Below are 22,262 nucleotides of genomic sequence, written 5' to 3'. Positions count from 1 at the left end.
TGGTTTTTTTTATTTTTAAAGTTGACTAATAGGTCATAATGGAGGCATTTTATAACTTTATCTAAACGGCGTTCCGTGAGCCCCAATCTCCATTTGCCTAAAAATATGATTTGTGGGAATCTTTTCAAGAATATCAGAAAAAATGGCAATCTTTTGAAGGGTAAAGCATTACTGATTGGCCTTTTTTTAAATTAATTTCTCTTATAGGTTCATAAAGCCCTTTTGTGTCTTCCTTTGATTACCCCAGAGCACTTGAAAGTAGCATGAGAAATTAAATAGCGTAGCAGGAAATAGGAGCTTTTATTCATGGGCGCTGGGACCAATCACAGCGCGGCCCTTCGATGACGCGAAGGGAACTCCGGGCAGCTGGGTCCAATCCCAGCGCGGACCAGTGGTGACGTCGGCGGCTTTAACAAAAATAGGGAGGGATCGTGAAAGAGCCCCGTCCTTTTCAGACTGGGGGGGCGTGTTTTTTAGGTTTGAGTGACGGATTACGTCACAGATAGAAAGAACCTAAAAAACACGCCCCCGAATCCGAAAAAGACGGGGCTTAAAGGGAGTGATGCCCCTCTCCTCCTATGGCTGGCCAGCATTTACGAGGCCAGCCAATGGAGAAGAGGGGCGGGTTCAAGCCCCCTACTAAGAAACATTAAATCTCGGAGCTCCGCCCACACTGCTGCGCAGTGCGACGCAGTTCTCGACCTAAAAAGGCTTGGTCTCAAATTCTCTGTTGCCTAATATTGTGCAGAGACACCACATTCAGATTAAAATTGCGACTTTAACAGCACGTGCTACTTGGCAGCACTGAAGAGGTTTTGCTGGGGGGAAAAAGATTTTTGGACCTGTTTGAAACCTGGAACAAGAATCCATAAGCTGAGGAATCTGTGGAAAGACTTACCCATTAGAATTGCCTGGATCTTAGCATTTACGTAGAAATCCACTAAACTGGTGCCCACAAAAAGGAACTGGGATTGCCTTTGGGCCTACAAGCATCAAAGCATCACCAGTTTGCCTGTAACAATTATTAGTAAAGTCACATCTTGATGTTTGAACCCAGTGGTGGCCTCCATCACGAACCCACCTTTATTATAGACAATTGCAAACTCTGATCTTTCATCATTCACTAATTTGTCCTTAAAATCCTATCCCGGAGAGCTATTGCTTTGTCTCTTATAGTTATAATGTTTTTTGTTAATAGGTTCCTTAATGCTTTTACTGTAGATGGAGGTTCTAAAGAGAACCAATTGCACATCCAGAGGGTGATACTTTTTTTAAACAAGTTGCCACATGTGAGTTTCTCCTGCTACTTGCTAAAATAGGGACAGGCCGGGTAATCATCATTTATGCCCCTTCATCCTCAGGACCTGATGGCGTGTGGGTGACTCTCACATGAGGCAGGTCCTCTTTATTGTGCCACCCACGTGACTTTGCCATGCAAACAAAAGCCTGGGAATTTGGGAAGTCACAGGCGTTCTGGAGCAGGGCACAAGTTGAGGGTACACACGGGTAGAAGCCATCTACCCACTCTTCTCAAAGGGTGGACGCTGTCCACCCTGCCAAGAAGCTGGGCCCCACAGAAATATGCAGAATTGTCCCTGTATAATTTTCAGACACCTGACACATTCAGCAGTGTCTGCACATTGTCAACTTGTTTGCTTTGTTCCCAGCAGCAACGTGCAAGCTTGGGGGCTTTGTTATTATAAATTCCAGCTGGGCCCAAAGCAAAAGCAGATGTTAAAGGGCCATCAGGCATTCTTTTGTTGGAGTATCCAGGCTAGGATCTATCTGGAGACTCACAATTAGCTGCAAATACAATGGAGGGGAAACAAAGGCAGACAACTTGTTATTTCATCAATGTACTGAAAAGAGTCAAATCAAATAAGAGTTTTTTCTTATCAGTTAATAAAAACCATCACAATATACATATAAAACAACCCATTTTTAAAATATTCGCGTAGCTTAGCGACATGAATTAATAAAGCTACGGCTCAGGACAATGTTGTCTTATTAAAAAAAATGTTTTTTTTTAAAAACGTTATCATTATAAAATTTATTCAGACATTTGCACTGTTGCTATGAATCAACGTATGCCACAATAAAAGATTCAACAACTCTAAGTGTCAACATCTCAGAGCTGTTTTGACCATATGTAAACATTGTGTACTCATTTTACGAAGCAGATTCCTCATGCTATGGTGCGCTGCTTACAATTCTGCGTAACTGTTTTGTCATGAATTTGTAAAAATTTCAGAAGTTTCCAGTTTAGCTGAGGATCTGTAGAGGCCAGACTTCTCAAAATGGCTGTTCTGCACATACGTATCCCTCTCTCATTAAATAAATGCTTTTAGAATGTACAGCGTGCATTATTCAATTTAGGACATAACCAGATGGACGAAATCCTCCTTCGGAGCATCGCATAGCCTGCACGTTTTAGGTCCTTTGTATCTCCATGCAGGTTTGTCTGAGAGGGACGGCAGTTCACCTAAACGTATGGCCAATAGTTGTTTCTTAAGATACACAGGATATGTTAGGTGTAAATAAGCTGCAGAATGCAGCACACATAGAAGGAGGAAGTAACGAGGAGAAATAAAGATATTTCTCCTCATTATGCTTCACCTCGGAAGATGTAGCAGTTTTGGTGTTTTACCAGTAATAGTAAATCTGGGAATGCATCAAAATCCATGGGTTTTGCGAGGGAACACCCACGCACCACCCATTGAACGCCTCCCTGGGGCACAGTAACGCTACTCAGTCATTTGCGTTGCTTTGCATTATTCCAGATTTATTAAGCCACTCAGGACCATGAAAGGGGTCCTTGCATGGCAAGATGTGAGGGTTGCTTCACTTTTGCACATGTTGTATGGTGGAAAAGCATGAGAAATATGGCCCTAAATGTATACGTTGAGGCCCAGATTTTGCATCTGGGTTGCGTCACTTTTTTGGGCCAAGCCTGACGCAAGATCTCATTTGTTAAATATTGTAATACGCGCAAATGTGAATGAATGAATTAATTAAAAACTTATAAAGTATGCTGCCGCTCACTAGGAGCATCTTGTCCCTGCAAGTTAGGAACTGATAACCCAGAAAAGCTAACTAGATGAAGGAGTGGCAAAGTGCTTCAGGGCCAAAAGAAGCCAGGCCTTTGCTTTTTGAAGAGAACTTCAGATTCTATGAATCCAAGATTATGGGGAGTTGACTCCATGCATTAGCACCCAATACTGAAAAAGATTCGCCACCTCGCATTTTAAGTCTAAATGGAGGGGGCTTAAGAAGGTTCATGTGGGAGGATCTGAAGGCTCTGAGGGTTGTTTAATGCAAATATCTGGCAATCAAATATTTTGGAACAATATCTTTGAAGGCTCTAAAAACCAGTACAAGAACCTTTTAGAGGATTAGATGGTGTACTAAGACAGTGTAAGGCTTTCAAAGCTATTGCAGCCGAACTACATCTGGGAGCTTCAGCCCAAGTCGAGCTCCAGTATGCTACACCATCTAAAGTTTATGAAGGATGTATTTTGAGGTGCCAGTAAAAAGACTATTTCCATAACCAGTCTGGATGTAATAAAGGCAAAAGTAATAGTCTTCCTGGCATCTAGTGGGAGGAAGTCAAAGAACTTCTTTAAAGATTCAATTAAATAAAGTCCCTGCCATAGCAAGAGCCTGTGGATGAAAGGAGAGTGAGGTGTCACATTTTACTCTCAGGTTTTTGGCCACTTCAACTGCGGCTGGGGCACTGGGTACCGAGATTGACCACCATTGGAATGGTGAAAATCAGTTGGAGTTGCCAAATAGTAGATTCTCCATTTGTCTGTGTTGCATTTTAAATGTTATTTTGCATCCACAAGACAACTTCAGTTAAACAATTATGGAAGTTAAGTTCAGCCTCTTTATCCAGGGAAAGAATCAACTGCATGTCATCAGCATATGATAAATTGGTGATTTCAAAGGACGCTATTAAAGAGATAAGAGGGGCCTATATATGTTGAATAACGCAGGGCTAAGAGACCAGCCCTGTGGGACTCCTGATGCTACTGATCTTTCTACTGAAGAGAATGATCCTAGAGAGACAACTTGTCTCCTCCCAGTTAGAAAGGATTTAATCCACGCCAGAGCTCTGTGGGAATTATCGCAGTCTTTGAGCTGCTGGAAAGGTATCTGGTGAGAGACGGCATCCTGCATCCAAGGTACATTTTATGGTCTCAGAAACTTCCAACAATACTTATTTAGTATTCAGTACTCATGATGGACCTGCTAAACATATATGTGAGGTCTTAAGATCTTATGTCACTTTTTGTGATGTCACTTGCTGTGAAGTCATGGATTGTGATGCCACTTTCTGTGATGCCATGTGCGATGTCATGCTCCGGGATGCCACGAGTTATGATGTCATGCGCCTTGATGTCTCCTGCATACTGCCTAACTTAGTTAGTCCCCGCCCCTCATCTTTATTTAGGGCTTGTGCTTCCGCTGAAAGATATTCAAGGACACAGCCCTGCAGACAGGTACGACCACCGCCTGCAGGAAGGACCACAGTAGCCCTGAGCAACACAGGCACAAATTAACTATTGTATCTTCCCAAGCAGGTTATCGGTTTATTTAACATTTCTCCGAAGAAACTCAACTGAAAATGCAAACGAAAAAGTATATTCTATGTTGTAACATCAGTGTTTCCGTTTTCCAGGTCGTTTTTGCTCTGTTTTTTGCGCAATACTCCTTATTTAAGATGGAGGCATGACAATAGTGCAATGAGAATTGAAAAAGTCGAGTTCATAAAGCAATGTGAACGGATCCTAACGAAAGTGAGTTATATCCGTGCAGCTATCAGGATTATATAGAGCCTAAAAGAAATCTTTTGTGGATTTGTAGAGAACTCCCATGAAGTGAAGGAAAATGAAAGGACGAGGGCTAATGGAAAAAATATCGGCGCGTTCTAACAGAGTTAGGAATGATTAGAATAATTAGATTGAAGGCGCTGGAGAGTCAAGCATGATTCTTTAAAGCCCCGTGAAAGCAACCTTAATTTAATCAAATTCTGCAATAGCGAGTTCAGCTATTTAAAGCTACCTAGGGAAGGGTTGCAGTCTATGATTGAATTACTTGAAAGGTGCAATATTGCTCCAGCCTATATGTGCTCTGACTTATTGTGCACTGTAGCATTGCTTTTTCGTTCATGAAATACTTAATAGGGTTCCACTCGTCACCAACATATTGCCTTTTTGTACTCTATACTCTTTTGAGTGTACTCGTCACCAGAGAACCAAATATGTGGTTATTTGTCGACAGGAAATCAGGGCTTAAAGCGCTAGCATCTTAAGTAACATGCACACGTCACTTTTCTCTTGTAACACACTGTTTGCTACCTCTTATATTTTGTTTGCTTTAGATACTTGCTCAAGTGCCACCATTGCCTAAGTAACGATTGTTCTTGTGTTTGAGTGTCTGCCATTCATTGCAGTATTATCCTTCTACATGTGTTTGGTACTCTTTTGTAACATTCACACGTCACTTTTCTCTTGTAACACACTATTTGCTACCTCTTACATTTTGTGTGCTTTAGATACTTGCTCAAGTGCCACCATTGCCTACGTAACGATTGTTCTTGTGTTTGAGTCTCTACCATTTATTGCAGTATTATACCGCTACTTGTACTTTGTATACCTTTGTAACCTGCACACATGTCACTTTTTCCTCCTATAATTGTACCGTTTGCTACCTCTTGTACTTTGTTTGCTCACATTGGTCACCTTTGCCTCATGTAACTTAGGGCCATATGTATCAAGCCTTTTGTGATTCGCAGAGGCCGAAATTCGCAGAATTTCGTCCTTTGCGAATCGCAAACGGCCTTTTTGCATGTTTTGGGATGTATGAAACATTCCCAAAATAAGGAATTGCAAACTTGTGCGATTCCTTATTTTTCCATAGCATTTAGGGAATCGCAATTTTGCGATTCCTTAAATGCTATGTATGTAACATTTTTGGCTTGCGAATTGTGGTTAAGAATTCGCAAATTACCACCAACTTGTAGTTGATGGTAACTTGCGAATTCTTCGACAAATGCATAAATTGGCATTTTTAAAGGTGGCATGTGATGCACACACATGCCCATAGGGCATGTATGTTCGCCATATGCACACACATGTACATTTCAGGGGTGCAGCAGGGTGTCTTTGAGACACCCCTGCACCCTTGCAATAATTCTCAAATTGTGATTAGCAAATTACAAATTCGCAATTTGAGAATTATTTTGCATTCATTCCTATGGGCCTCCAGGCCCATAGGAATGCATTGGAAATTATTTCTTAATTGCAAATTCGCAAAATGCGAATTCGCAAATAAGGAAGCTTAAGGAATCGCTTAAAAAAGCGATTATTTTCATACATACCATTTTGCAATTCCTAAATAGCGATTCCTTAAAATTCGCTATTTAGGAATCGCAAAATACTTTCTTGATACATATGGCCCTTAATGTTTGCTGTTGTAATTTGTTCACTTTATAATTTTCTCCTCATGTATCATTACTGTTCCTTTTGTGAAGCGATCTGACACCTTCGGGTAAAGTCAGCGCTATATAAAAATGCCTAAATAAATAATTAAATAAGCATAAAACACCAGGGAAAGGTATTTCTCATCCTAGCGCCAGGATACCTTAAAAAGCATTAACCTATTTATAAACTTTGATAATGATAAGTTTAGAAAATTGCAAACTACTATTGGTTTATCATAAAAGCAGAGGGTTTTGCACTTTAAGCGAATCACACACAACAGTGTTGAGAATTGTGACAAAGAAGGAACCTCACAATTCCTGTTAAGTAAAATATTTGTTTTTAGACCTGTCAGCCTCAGGGTGGTTCCCCTACCATTTTGCCTTCATTCTCCATTTTTCTAACCTCGTTTTTGCTGCCATTAGGACTCTGAGCACTTTACCAATGCTAACCACTACTAAAGTGCCTGTGCTCTTTCCTCTAAACCCGGTAATATTGGCTCATAGCCAATTGGCAAATATAATTTACTTATAAGTCCCTAGTAAACTGGTACTATAACTACCAGGGTCTGGTATTTAATGCTACTAGTGGGTCTGCAGCACTGATTGTGCCACCCATTTAAATAGCCCTTTAACCTGTCTCAGGCCTGCCATTGAAGAGCCTGATTGCACATATTAAACTGCCATGTTGATATAGAAAAATAAACCTTCCTTTTTAATACATATAAGTCACCCCCAGGGTAGGCCCTGGATGGCCCAGAGGGCAGGGTACAATAGATTAAAAAAGTAGGACATGTACCTTTCATGTTTACATTGCCTGGTAGTGATAAAATCATAAATGTGTTTTTCACTACTGCAAGGCCTATATCTCCCATATGATAACATTGGGATTACCAGATTACATTGTATAAGTGTATTTTCCAAATGGGAAGATATAACTAAATCAAGTTTGGTGTCTCGGGAGTACGGGCGTCGCCTCAGGAAGTGTTGCGCACCGGGTTCAATGCCGTTTTCCTCGTTCTCTCCTGGTCAAGGTTAACGGTAGGATCCATAATTTAGCAAATTGCTGGCAAGTGGCAGGCCTCATTCTCACCGCGCATACCCGTAGCTGTTGGTGGCTTGTGTGACTCATGCGCATTTTCAACGGTAGGAAACTTGCTGTGACTCTTGCACCTTTCCGCACGCACCTGTAACTGGAGGTGGTTCGTGCGCCACTCGCACATTCCTTGGAGACACACCAGAAACCTAGTGCATAGGTGTTGGGGTCAGGTCTTCCTGTGTGTGCGCTATGTCTAGACTCACGGTGGCCATATTGGAAGTGAATTTTGCACAGCACGGTGATTCGCACACCAGTTGATTCACTCAGTTGTGCACTTGTGCACCAATTGTTATCTTGTCAAGTATATTTTCAGCGTTGCGGAGACACACACTCACTTTCAGGTGAAATTCAAAGTGCACCAATGAAGAATCAGCGTCTCACAGTGGCACGCACGCCTTGCTTCATTTCTCTTTCTGCAAATTTACGTTGTGTTTCGGTGACACGCACATCCTTTCAAGTGAGATATAAACCTCATCATTAAAGAATCAGCATGTCGCGGTGAGGCGCACACTATCATCTCATTTCTCCTCCTCCAATCCTTGGTGACAGGCACACCTCGGAGTGCTGCAAGTTGTTTTATTCTACAAAACTACTTTGACGGTATTGTGAACAATATTACAATTGTTTTTCTTTTCCTATAAAATATTTTAGAGGTTTTGCAAGTTTTTAAATCTGAAAAAAAAGGTTGACTGTAGTTGTTTCCTTACTAGAGGGCAGGAATGCCAGGCGCCACCCCCCTTAGGGGAGTGGCGTCGTTAGAGGCAGCCAAAGGGCCGACCCCGGCAGGGAAACACTTCCGGGTCACTTGACCCGGAAGTGAAAGCAGGCAAAGGGCCAATGGGCGAGGGGCTTGTTAGCGCCCCGGAAGTAGACTGAGGGCGCGAGGCTTAAAAGCCTGCGTCCATCTTGGGGACCCCCTCTTTGTCCTCTGACCTCCAAGGAGTTCGGACGTCTCGGGAAGAAGACACCGCGGGACAGGACATCGCGGGACCATCGCGTCGAGAGGTGGCAGCGAGGTCAATCCGATTCTTTATTGGAGGTCAGTGGGCCATTGCAGTGTGTGCGCGGGGGTCGCAGGCAGAGAGCGTGCGAGAGTGAATGTGCGGGGGGCGCGAAAAATGTGAATGGTGGGCGCCCCTCCTTCCTTAAACGCGGCTCCTTTATGCAAGTTCAGTGAACGGTGGAAACGAGCATTCCCGCTATCCAGCATGCGAGAATGACTGTGCGCGGGTAAAGGGAAAGTGTTCATTTGGTATTTATGCATCCACCGCGCAAGGTCGGGTGAGCGGTTAAAGGCTTGATAAAGTGTTCTTTTGGTATTTGATGCATCTACCGTGTGGAAGCTCAAGGTCGGGTGAGCGGGTAAAGGGAGGTAGTCGCGTGCGCACGCGAAGACTGAGTATGTGCGTGCGCAGAGGAAGGAATGTTAATTGGCTTGTTATTCAACAACGCCTTGTTTTAGCGGAGGTCACTGGGGCAGCGTTCCCAATGACCGTTAGGGTAGCAGAGGTTCATGGGCGCAGCGATTTTCACAGTAGCGGCGAATGGGGTGGTTGGAGTGCAACCCCCCTCCCCCTTTAAGGAATTCAGTAACGGCGCTCACAGGAGCGCAGCGCCAGCAAGATTTCAGGTGCTCTCGAAGGTGGGGCGCTGGGATGACGATTTTTAACATTGTTGGAGAGATGGTCATGGGGAATGATAAGCGGTACATGGGGGCTCCTGTAAGGGACAAGGGTGTTACGATGATCAAGGGTTTATCAGATATCGAGCGCAAGCACATGTTAATTATCGTGGGGCAGGGTGACTGGCATTCTAAGAGGGGTCGTAGTTAATTTTTAGGGCCACTGGGAGAAGGCTGGCAGCCGGGTTTCTTTGTTACAGGACCGAGTGGGGAGGCGCAAGCGCCTGTGCACAACCTGGTTCAACTGGGGCAAATACATGTACTGTCATTTAAAGAATATTAATGCTTGTTTCCTTCAAGTGCAGGATGCCGCCAAAAAGGGCACGGAAGGGCAAGGAGCCCCCAGCCACAAAAGATGAGCAACTCGCTTTTTCGGAGCTTCTGGAGTTCACGAAAGAAAAAGGCGTGGACTGGGCACTAAAGATGATGCGAGAGGGGGCGAGAGCAGACACGAAGTCACAGGAGGAAAGAGGGAGAGGCAAGAGAACGAGACGTACGCCGGAGAGGTTTAAAGAGGCGGCTAAAGACAAGCGGCCCAGGGCGGCTGAGCCACAGTCAACATCGCAAGGTGAGGAGGAAGTGCTAGAGACAATTGATGTGAGTTCACTTGCTGATAAGGACAAGGACGCTGTGGAGGGACAGCACGTTACTGCCCAGGCTACACACATAGGAGGGTACCCTGTCGCTCATGCGGGGGTGCCTTGTTCGCAGGTGGCGTTACTGCCAGTAGTGGCGCAACCGGGTAGCGGGGTGTCACAAGTTTGGGTGCAACCCGGAGGGGTGGCACAGTTACCAGGCATGCAGTTGTATGGTTCACATGGGCAAACGATTGGCAATGGTCCTATAGGCTCGATGATCCCCACCACGACTTACCCGGCAAGTGGGGGTCCCGTAATGATTAATGCTTACCCAAATTTGGGGTGTCCACCACAGGTCCCAATAGCTAACACCGCAGTGGACTTGTCGGTGGCTAGTAATAGCCAGATACAAGGGGGGTCTGGGGGGCAGGCGGCCGGTCAACCGATGTTGGCGTTCAGCCCGTTAATGTTTGGATCAACCTCAATGACCCTATCACCATCTACGGGGATCACCTGGCACGTTCCAGTAGATATAAAGGAAAAGATACTTAGGGGTGAATACATCGAGGTGTTTGACCTCATTAATGCAGGGGTGGCCTCAGGGAAGTCCAGGGGAGTGAAGGAGGGCGAACACAACCAAAACAGGAATTGGGTAGATTGGTCCATGAAGAACTGGATCACGGGTTTTGCCATTTATGCGGCAGTTATGCTGGAAAAATATCCCGTGTTGGGTCCTCAAATGATGAGTTACATATCCCTAATACATGGTGCGGCAGCTGAGTTCCCAGGCCTGAATTGGTTAAAATATGATAGAATGTTCAGGCAGATGAAAGCAGTCCACCCGAAGATAGCATGGGATCAACGGGAGATCAATCTTTGGCACACAGTGTTTTATTCTTCACCTTCAACGCCCAAGGCTAGTTCCCCAGCTCAGAGTCAGTCCTTTCGGAGTGACAAAGGGGTCAGTGATAAAAAACAGGCCTGCTGGCAGTTCAACAGAAATGAGTGTGCTAGGGGGATCTCGTGCAGGTTCAAACACTGTTGTTCGTACTGCGGAGGAACATCCCATCCAGAAATCAAATGTTTCAAGAAAACAGGAAATCCCAAAGATCAGTCCACCCATGCCACCCCAAAAGGAAAGCCACCTAAAACATCCGACAAAGCTCCCAACTCCCATTAAACGTCATGTTGTGACACACCTCCTTAGTAAGTATGACAAACTTGAGGAGGCGCAGTTTCTGCTTCACGGCTTTACATTTGGTTTCCGTATCCCGTCTTCAGCCTCCCCCACTAGTGTCCCGCCTCGCAATCAGAGTTCGGTGCTTCGGAATATGGAAGCAGCGCGAAACAAGATCATGAAAGAAGTCTCCTTGGGGCGGGTCGCGGGTCCTTTCAAAAATCTACCTACCCCTGATCTGATCTGCTCACCGTTGGGTTTAGTTCCGAAAAAGGAGGAGGGCAAATTCCGGCTTATACATAATCTATCAAGCCCCCCAGGGTTATCTGTCAACGATAAGTTAGACCCAGAACTGTGCACGGTTCGCTATACGACATTTGACACAGCAATTGAGAAATTGCAGGCTCTGGGCGAGGGAGCCTTAATGGCCAAGGCTGATATTGAGTCGGCGTTTAGGTTACTTCCTGTTCACCCAGAGGATACCAGGTTATTGGGTTTCACTTTTGATGACAATTACTTCATAGACTTGTGCATGCCCATGGGATGCTCCATTGCGTGTGCAGTTTTCAAGACTTTTGCTAGGTTCCTAGAATGGGCGGTGGAGCAATTCCTGTCCTCAGACAAATCCCATGCATTGGTACACTACTTGGATGATTTTTTATTCATGGGCCCTAAGTGTTCCCAGTCATGCAGGAAGGCCCTGCTGGGCTTCCAGCACCTGGCTGAAGCGCTGGGGGTACCATTGGCAGCGGAAAAGACAGAAGGCCCAACTACATGTCTGACATTTTTGGGCATTGAAATTGATACCAGATTAGGGGTGTGCAGGTTGCCAAGGGTAAAAGTGGATGCTTTTAAGGCTGCTATTGATAAGTGCTTAGGAGCAAAGAAAGTAACTTTACACCAGTTACAAGTCCTTTTAGGGCAATTGAATTTTGCCCTGCGGGTCATACCAATGGGCAGGGCGTTCTCCAGGAGTATAGCACGGGCAATGTCTGGACTGCGTGCAAAGCACCACAGAGTGAGACTCTCAGCTGATGTGAGACAGGACTTATTGATTTGGAAGCACTTCCTGCAAGAATTCAATGGCACGGTGTTGTGGCGGACAGCGAGTTGTTCACCGATGCTGCAGGAGCAATTTTGGGTCCTAAATGGTGTATGCAGCATTGGCCAGATGAATGGTTACAACGAGGTCTGACCCGTAACGTTACTTTCCTAGAGTTGTTCCCCATAGTGGTGGCGTTGCACTTGTGGGGGGATATACTTGCAAACAAGCACATTGTTTTTTGGTCAGACAGCATGTCAGTAGTGATGGTGATTAATAACCAGAGAGCAACTTGCACATGGGTGCTACGCCTTTTAAAAGAGTTAATATTACAATGTTTACGCCACAATGTTCATTTCGCTGCTAGGCATGTTCCTGGGGTGGAGAACCAAGCAGCTGATGCGTTATCTCGTTTTAAGTTGACAGACTTCCGTGTACATTGGCCGCAAGCAGAGAAGACAATGACAGCTTTCCCAGCGGAGCTATGGAAGTTTGGTGCCCCACGGCCTCCGAGTTGATAGCGGCATCCTTGGCCCCCAAGACTAAGTGTATGTATCAAAAGTCTTGGGAATGTTATGAGACATATTTAAGGGGAGCGGGCCTAGTGGATGCTTTTGTCCCGCAGAGCGTGTTAGGATTCATAGTCCAGCAGAAAGAGAAGGGGAAATCAGTGGCATTTATGAAGAGGCAGTTATCAGCATTGGCATTCTATGCAGGGTTAAAGGGAGTCACTGACCCAACGAAGGACCAGAGGGTGAGAAGAGCTGTGAGGGGTTGGGAGCGCTTGTCGCCCGGGGTGAAGGACTCCAGAAGGCCCATAGATGTAGGGAAGTTGGTTAAGATCTTGGAGACATTGCCGCTCGTTTGTTTTTCCCCATACGAGACACAATTATTTAGGGTGGCCTACGTGTTAGCCTTTTGTGGAGCTCTACGGATTTCTGAATTACTCCCGGCATCAAAAACAGATAGGGAGGGAGGCTTACGGTGTTCAGATATAATAGAGTCGGACGATGTCCTTAGACTCAGAGTTCGAAGGTCAAAAACGGACCCTTTAGGAAAAGGGGCTTGGTTACAATTGGGTAGAGTAGAGGGGGAGTCTTATTGCCCGGTTACCTTGATGAGAGGGTTCATGCAAACCAGGCCTCATGGGGCTGATGATAGAGTGCTAGTGCACATGAATGGTTTACCCCTTACCAGGTTCCAGTTTACAAGGGTAGTAAAAATGACCTTGGCAAAGATCGGTGTTGACCCGACCGACTTTACATCCCATTCTTTTCGCATCGGTGCAGCAACGACAGCTGCCGGCCTAGGGCTGCCCGAACAGGCGATTAAGAGATTAGGTCGTTGGAAATCAGCATGCTATGAACGTTATGTACGCCCGCAATTAGTCCAACAGTCTGTATCAGTACTTTTTTCCCGCCTTTCTGCCTAGCTCTGTTCTTACCGTGTCTCTTAACGTTTACTATAGGTACTTCCCCTCAGAGAATCCAAATATGTTGGTGCGGCCACTCCTTCATTCGCAGGGCGGGGGTGTTCTTCAAAGAGACACTCGAAAAAAGGGTGTACATGGCGCAGAGATGGGATCATCATTGGGTGGGGATAGGCGGGCAGCTCCTAGCTGACGTCCCGAACGATTTAAAGGCAGCTTTGGCCAGAGGCATGCCTTACCCAGATGTATTCGTGTTGCACAGGGGGGGCAATGACATGATTCCGGCCGGAAGGAGAGGTGTGAAGGAGTTCTTGTTTACTACTCTAGCAGCTGTCAAAAATATTTTGCCTAAGGCCGTATTACTGTGGTCTGAAGTCATCCCGAGGCAAGTATGGTCGTAGGGCGCACCCGTGAAGGCAGTGAATAAATCGATCAAAAGGTTAAATCAGTCAGTGGCGGAAATCCTACAGAAATCCAGCATTAAAACTATTCGTCACAAGTTAATACAAACGTCCAGGCCAGAATTATATGCGAAGGATGGAGTGCACCTTTCGGAGGCGGGCACCGAGATATTTATACAGACAGTCTTAGGAGCCATCTCCGAAGCTCTCGAGTGCGAGGGGGGAGGTCGAGTCCGCCAGTAAGCGCCTCGCCCTGTGGCGGGGTTCCGGACAAGAATACCACGGGAACTTCTTGTCCAGTGACAGTTTTATCTCTGAACAGGTTTTTCGAAATCATCATGGACTCTGGGCTGGCGGGAGAGTTGGGGCTGACCTGCTGGTGGCCTCGGCTTCTCCAGCCCTACCCCAGAAGCCGCTGGTTGCCGCAAGTGGTGGCACATTATTCACCTGCGGCTCTGTTGACCGGAAAGGGGGTTAACTTAAAGAGAGCAGGCTACCTTGGTTGTGGCCTGCTGGCGCAACCCGAAGGTAAACTAAATGCCCTTTGGAGAAGGGGCGGTAAAAGAGTATTATATGTATATAAGTGTGAGTTCTTAATACTGTGGTGTAAATAATTTGGACTTTAAATAAAGAACTGGAGGTCAATGAAGTAATTGACCTGAGAACTTGTTTTAATAAACATGCACACTGCAGAAAATCAAAGCAAGGCTCCTGAGTTTGAATTGTTGAAGGGGGTTCTTTGTTAATGCATGCATTGGGGGGAGAGTGCACTTTGTATGCCATCTATGCCAGGCGCCACCCCCCTTAGGGGAGTGGCGTCATTAGAGGCAGCCAAAGGGCCGACCCCGGCAGGGAAACACTTCCGGGTCACTTGACCCGGAAGTGAAAGCAGGCAAAGGGCCAATGGGCGAGGGGATTGTTAGCGCCCCGGAAGTAGACTGAGGGCGCGAGGCTTAAAAGCCTGCGTCCATCTTGGGGACCCCCTCTTTGTCCTCTGACCTCCAAGGAGTTCGGACGTCTCGGGAAGAAGACACCCACCCACCCATCCCTAGAATGTTAGGGCTTCAGGCAAGGTTTTAGCGGGGTTCCGGACAAGAATACCACGGGAACTTCTTGTCCAGTGACAGTTTTATCTCTGAACAGGTTTTTCGAAATCATCATGGACTCTGGGCTGGCGGGAGAGTTGGGGCTGACCTGCTGGTGGCCTCGGCTTCTCCAGCCCTACCCCGGAAGCCGCTGGTTGCCGCAAGTGGTGGCACATTATTCACCTGCGGCTCTGTTGACCGGAAAGGGGGTTAACTTAAAGAGAGCTGGCTATCTTGGTTGTGGCCTGCTGGCGCAACCCGAAGGTAAACTAAATGCCCTTTGGAGAAGGGGCAGTAAAAGAGTATTATATGTATATAAGTGTGAGTTCTTAATACTGTGGTGTAAATAATTTGGACTTTAAATAAAGAACTGGAGGTCAATGAAGTAATTGACCTGAGAACTTGTTTTAATAAACATGCACACTGCAGAAAATCAAAGCAAGGCTCCTGAGTTTGAATTGTTGAAGGGGGTTCTTTGTTAATGCATGCATTGGGGGGAGAGTGCACTTTGTATGCCATCTATAATGTCTTCCCTTCAGCCTGACATCGGCTGCCAGCGTCTTTCAGAGATTTATGGACATGCTGTTTCATGAAAGCGGTGCAGGCGTACTTGGGCGATATTTTGATTTTTGCAAAAAGTTTGGAGGAACATAATAAGTTGTTGAATAAGGTATTGTCCATTTTGAGGGAACGTGGCATGACTGTAAGAGAGGCTAAATGCAAGTTTGGTGTGAGTGAATTAGAATACTTGGGACATACGGTATCTGAATCCGGTATAAGACCAAAGCCCCCTATGATAAAGACACCATGCGCTCTTTTTTGGGGCTGGTGGAGTATTATGCCAGGTTTGTTGTCAACTATGCTCAAGTTGTGGAGCCTCTAGATGCATTCCGCAAGAAGGGCAAAGGTTTTTGTGGTCGGAGGAGCTGGTTGCAGTTTTTATAAGAGTGAAAGAGTTGATTGTTTTGGAACTACCCCTCCATGCTTTTCGGGACGATTGTACCTAAGTCATAACAGTGGATGCCCGCATGCGTGGTTTGGGGCAGTACTTAATGTAAAGAGAGAGCCCCCTGCTAATGAAATGAAAGTTCCTTAAGGCAGGGCTACATACGTCAGTGTAAAAAATTTAAGGCAACAATACTAATATAGAGCAATAAACAATTGAGTGATCAATAAAGAACACAATAATTAATTAGAAGAAAGAACCAACAACACTATTTATGTTCAAAAAGTACAAAATTATATTTTATTAGTAATCATTTCAATAATAAGAAAATCCAATCATACTATTTCAATCGTGTCTACAATCACACCTCTCATACAATCTACACTCAATTTAAAAACAACATATAAATGACAAACAATTGTTCATAGAAATTGATATTTAGTGTTCATTTTCAAAAACAAACAGTGTGGCACAATAATATTTGACTGTTGTATTCTATGGGCGTTTCGGCACTGGAGGGGTGCCTTCGTCAGGAAAGGCCACAATTAGACTACGATGATATCTGAAAAGACAATATTTCATATAAATGGTCCTTTCAGTTGATTGATACAAAGCCGCTAATAAGCGTGCAAAATTAATTTTTATGTTTGCAGTTAACTGAATTAAGGCGGTGAATGGAAAATATATCAAAGGTGGAGAGAAGAAATGTATACTATTATCTCTGAATGGGATAGGAGTTGATAGTCTGGAAATAATATTACTCTCGCGTTGAAGTGGCTTCCCTTATCACTCCAAATCAAACGGGGCAAGTCACAGAGAGGAAAGAACTCCTTCATGAGTAACTTTGCAGTCGCTATGGCTATATTTTCTTTAGTGGAGTAAGCCTCAACCTATTTACTGAATGCACAAAAAACCAATAACACATATTTCAAATTGTTGACTCTGTCCACTTAAATATAATCTATCTGGAGGACCTCAAAAGGGAAAGTGGGAGGTGCAAAAAATATTGTTATATTGGTTCTTTCGCTGCCCTGGAACCAATGACAGAGGAATACATTTGGGGCATGGTTCGATTTATTTGAGCTACGTTAATTACGGATGGATCGTGGTGTCCTCTCTATATTCTTTCTCGACCTCCTAGATTGTGTCCTCGGAGATTCACCCATCCCGCTGCCATTGCAAGCCCGGGATTAGAATAAACTCGGTGAGTGTGGCGGTCGGCTGCTAATCCTTGTGTGCTATGAGGTTAAAAACGTTACCTCTAAGTTGCTCTGTTATGTGGAGAGGTTGTTTGTCGGAATCCCTGGAGGGGGGTGTTTTTTAATCTATTGGGAGCGGTTACCGATACTTGGATACTGAATAAATTAATTCAGGAGTATCCAATGATGCTGCGTGGCCTATCTTGGCTGTGATAGGGGGTAGTGTACTACAAGTTTAAAGAGTGACTAAAGTGAATATAATGGAGACTCATCGCCTCATAAACAGGTATTTCTGAAATAACTCCTGTTGTATGTTCTTTATCTTTACAATATATGTGTCCTGTGTTAAGGGGGAGTACCTCCACAAAGCAGGACTTCTGCATTTACTCACTCTGGATAATAACCTAAATAAGGTAACAGGGTGAACTGGGCCGGATAAGGAGTCCTGAAGAAGACCGGCGTTACCCTTGAATGTGGGCACAGGGTAATTTGGTCGAAACATGTTGACTTTAGCAGCCCTGGGGGGCTGATGTGAGTCCTTTATTCTCACAGATATACCCACCCCTTTCTACTTTTAATCCTGTCCTTGGGGCTCCGGAATAAAATAATGTATAGAGTACCCATGCAACAGTTTTAACATCACTTCCACTGCACTTGTTCTTATCACGTTTCCCAGTCAGGGTTGGTAACACTTTATACTCACCTTCTGTATATGAAAATTTTTGTTTGTCTGTGTTGTTTTATGTTACCCCCATCCTTATGCTCTACCCTGTGCGTGGTTACGCTAGGGTGTTTTGTAAGCAGACCTGATGATGAAGCATGTCACACACAATTGTATGTGTGAGTGAGGGCAACTTTTACAAACACTGTGTGTGTCCCTGCATGCTTTGTCTAGGTCCTTTTTCCTCTGTGCCCCTCTTAGTGTGTTAAGGTGCAAAAGTACCAGGTGGCATAGGGGTACTTTTTCCAGGATTGTGCATCATACACACCATACAATATTTAACCAAGTGAGTTAATGTCTTTGCGATGTTGTCATTCTGCCATGCAGGGTTTAACAACTTACAAATATCTTTAGCACTGATATGAGCTTGCCTGTGCGCCATGGTACCAACAGGAAGAACATATGCATCTGGTAACATCCATCTCTGTTTTCCCGACTTATCAGTCCAACACCCATCGTCATCAAAACATGCTGTGCTTTCCTGCAATATCGCTAACTCCTCAATAGTTGCCTCACTCTGTATCTCCCTGACACTTTCCAGTGTACCCTCAAACATGGTAACCTGGGGCGCCCACCTAGCAGGACCTGCTACACACATCTTCGTTCGGGTTGTCTCCTTAGCTGTCTGATCCGCGAAATGCATTCCCTTTACCCACATTGTCAGTAATTGCCTTCTGGGTGCTGCACTTCCCTGTCGCTAATTTCTTGGGGAGTGTCAAAGCCGGCAAAAGCCTATGTATGCGGGGGCAATGTTGTATCTTCACCCCATGGGAAGTCAGAAATCCCCTCTCTGCCCAGAGCTGTCCAAAATTATGGGTGACTCCGAATGGGTATTGACTGTCAGTATAGATATTGACAGCCAGCCCCTCACTCAACTCACAGGCTTGTATTAGGGCAACGAGTTCTGCTGCTTGGGTCGACTGATAAGGAACTCATGATGTCTCAACTACAGTGTGCAGTGTTGTGATCGCATATGCAGCAGTTGTAGTGCCATCTGGTAACTTAAAACTAGAGCTATCTACATATAGTTCCCCTTGGGGATCAGATAAGGGAACATCAGTCAGGCTACCCTTCTGTTAGTCTCTTCCTCTGTCCGGAAGACACAATCATGTATGTCAATTTCCTTACTCTCAGAAGGGAGGGGTAGTAACGTGGCTGGGTTCCGAGTGGCACATCTTTTGATCGTAACATGTGGTGCAAAAAGAGTTAGCTCATAACTGGTCAGATGCGCACTTGTGGGGTGCTGCATCTTAGTCTTATTCAAAAGGGTATCCACAGCATGAGGCACCATAAGTGTGAGGTCAGTATCAAGTAAGAGCCCAGCCAATTGGCTTATTGAGACGGCCGCGACCACTCTTCGACCGCTCGGGAGGGCTCTTGCGACAGGGGCCAAGTTAGCAGAAAAATAAGCACATGGCCATTGCTTACCTCCAGAGGCCCGTGTTAAGAAAGAGAGCGCACAGGCAGCCCTTTCATGTATTTACAGCATGAAAGGCTTCATATAATCAGGTGCACCAAGCACAGGAGCAGAGCAAAGCACAACTTTTAATTGCTCAAAAGACTGCTGACATTCATGTGTCCAGGGCAAGGGTTCATGCACATCTTTAGTGGTTAGTGCTAACCGAGGCTTTATTAATAACAAGTAGTTAGGGAGCCCTTGACAACAATAGGAAGTAATGCCAATGAAACCACGCACCTCCCTCTGAGTTTTGGGGATAGTCATTTTAACAATGGTACCAATGCGTTCGGGGGTCAATCGCCTACCCTCCTTCGACAGTAGGTGATCTAAGTAAGTGACCTCCTGTCGACAATATTGAAATTTGGAAGGGACACTGTATGTCTGTGTTGAGCTATGTGCAGCAATAATTTAACCGTGCTGTCTTTGCAACCCTTTTCGATGTCGGAAGCAATGAGAAGGTAGTCTACATATCGGAGTAATACATTACCTGAGGGAAGCGTAAGGGAGTCCAATTGGTCTTTTAAACCCTGACTATATATACTAGGGCTCTCAGTATAGCCCTGAGGAGCTCAACAGAATCTAAAGCTCCTACCAGCTAGTGTAAAACTGTACAAGTACCACCTGTCTGGGTCTATTGGAATGCTAAAGGATTCATTTTTGAGATCAATGAAAGGAAAAGTATTTTGCAGTAGAAGGAATCATCGTCAAGAGAGCAGTAATGTCAGGAATCAACGGAAACTGGGGAACAACTATCTTGTTAACCTCGCGCAAGTCAATCACAAAGCAATAAACATCAACATTATCATTAACCCTGGGTGTAGTAGGCGTAGTGGGGCTACGCGAAGCTACGCGAAGTGGCCAGGAAACTACGTCCACCTACGCACTTCGCGTAGCCCCACTACGCGCCACACGCCTCCCTCCCGCCCTCCCTAAATACTACCCGCCTCCCTCCCACCCTCCCTAAATACTTAAATAACCTTTTTAAAAAGAATAAAAAACACTTACCTTGTCCGCTGCGTCTCCGGAGCTCCCTCTGGTAATCGCGCCGCCATCTTGGATACTAATGCGCATGCGCGGCCGCCCGTGCATGCGCATTTCTCATGAGGAGCCCCTTTTTGTACTGGCCAATCGAGTGCGTGCGAACGCTTCCCCGAACTAAGATGGTCGCTAAGATTGTTCAGCTCGACTGGGACCCAGCTATCTCAGCGCCAAAGTCGGCTGATGTTGGTCCAAGTGGCGAGGAGGTGCGGAGAAGAGGTAACGCTTAATAAATCAAGCGGTGGGCGAGGGAAATGTAACCACCACTTTTTAAGTCAAGCGGGGGAAATCACACAAAGTAATAATACAGTTTTTCAGAGCTTCGTAATCAAGCGAAAATGTGGCAATGTTAAAAGCTGAAAGTACAGCGGGTTTAAAAACGTGCAAGAAATGAAATTTAACTCTAACAAAGTAAAACAGCTACCTCCCGGCTTCCGCCTCAGGAGGGGATTGAGCAATTGGGGCCCATTGGAGACTCATGGGGGCAATATAAACACCTTCCGGGGAACAATAAATGGTAACATGCAACTTCTATAATAAATTCAAGCCCATCAAATTTTCTCAGCAATTAAATGTCAACAAAAAAGGTGAGTCCACATTGAAAGGACCTAAAGTCAGCGTAAGAGTCTTGGAGATGGGGCCTATAACCGGTACACCAGAAAAGCCTACCGAAAGATTATTATGGCCAGACAGAGCTGACCAGGGGACCAGTGACTGTGAAATAGAGCTATTCGTTGCACCTGTATCCACCAAAATTTCCTCAGCTGAGAAACTCTGATCTACAGGTATCTGAACTGGTCCCTCACTCCGTCTCTGGCTGTCCTAGCTGTGGGATATCCCCGTCACCTCATCCATATCATAGTCATTTTGATAGTACTGACTGCCCCTGCTGTCATCAAAGTAGTTACTGTTTGGACAATCCTGTGAGGCTGCACCAGGCTGGGCTCTGTCCTGTCCACTAGCTCCACATTCCTGTCCACAAGAACCTGGTCCTCTAGGGACCTTTGCTTTCTGCAACAACACTGGACACTCGCGACGCCAGTGTCATTACTAAAAACCTCACCAGGTGCCATACCAGAAGTATATACATGATCCCTAATATCGTAAATATTTGGGGTGCTACATCATTGAAACACTGGTCCCACAGTCCAATCAAAGTCGACTACATGTGCTTGAGGGCATGCTGCTGCACAAACGGCTCGTAATCTTTCATCACGCTCCACACATTCTCCACACTATAAATGGGGTTACGAGCCCACTGAACTGCTTGATTAGCCACCACCTTTTTCTCAGCTTTCACCACATCAGATTGGTTCAACATCCGTCCTAACCGGTCCTTGAATTTCATGCAGTCCCTATCCTCAGGGCCATGTACTGGTGTCTCAAGATTCTGTAACATCGGGTGATAGAGGAAAACAGTGGGAGTGATAACAGACGTACTGGGCAATAACGTAGTTGCTGGCTGGGTCGTGGGCATGAGAGCTGGGTAAAGGGATACCGGAGCAACAGGTGTTGCTTAAGTGTTGACAGTTGCAGTTGCCACAGATGGCGATGACAAAGAAAGGACAGGAGGTGCCATGGCCAAGGCAGATGGAGCAACAGTAGCAGAGTCAGAGACAACAGAGACAGAAGAACTGGGTAGCTGGGGCTGCGGGGGTAGTACGGGGTATACCCTCTGTGGGGCACACTGAGGCGGGGGTCGAACAGCCAGCAATTCCTCCACAAAAGTATCATTCTCTTCTCGAGCAACATAAGACTTTACACATTGCAATCTAAACTTCCTATTTGCACACTCTATTCCCTTTTCTATTTTCTTTCTATAATGCGCTATGGCTTTCTGAGTCAAAGACTGCATTCTCCCCTTCTGGTCCTCTTTCTCTGCTTTCATTCATCTCTGTTTAGCTTCTTTTTGCCACGTTCTGAAGG

This window comes from Lissotriton helveticus, chromosome 4_2, assembly GCF_964261635.1.
Source record: "Lissotriton helveticus chromosome 4_2, aLisHel1.1, whole genome shotgun sequence".
NCBI lineage: Eukaryota > Metazoa > Chordata > Amphibia > Caudata > Salamandridae > Lissotriton > Lissotriton helveticus.
Note: the sequence above shows the minus strand (reverse complement) of the source record.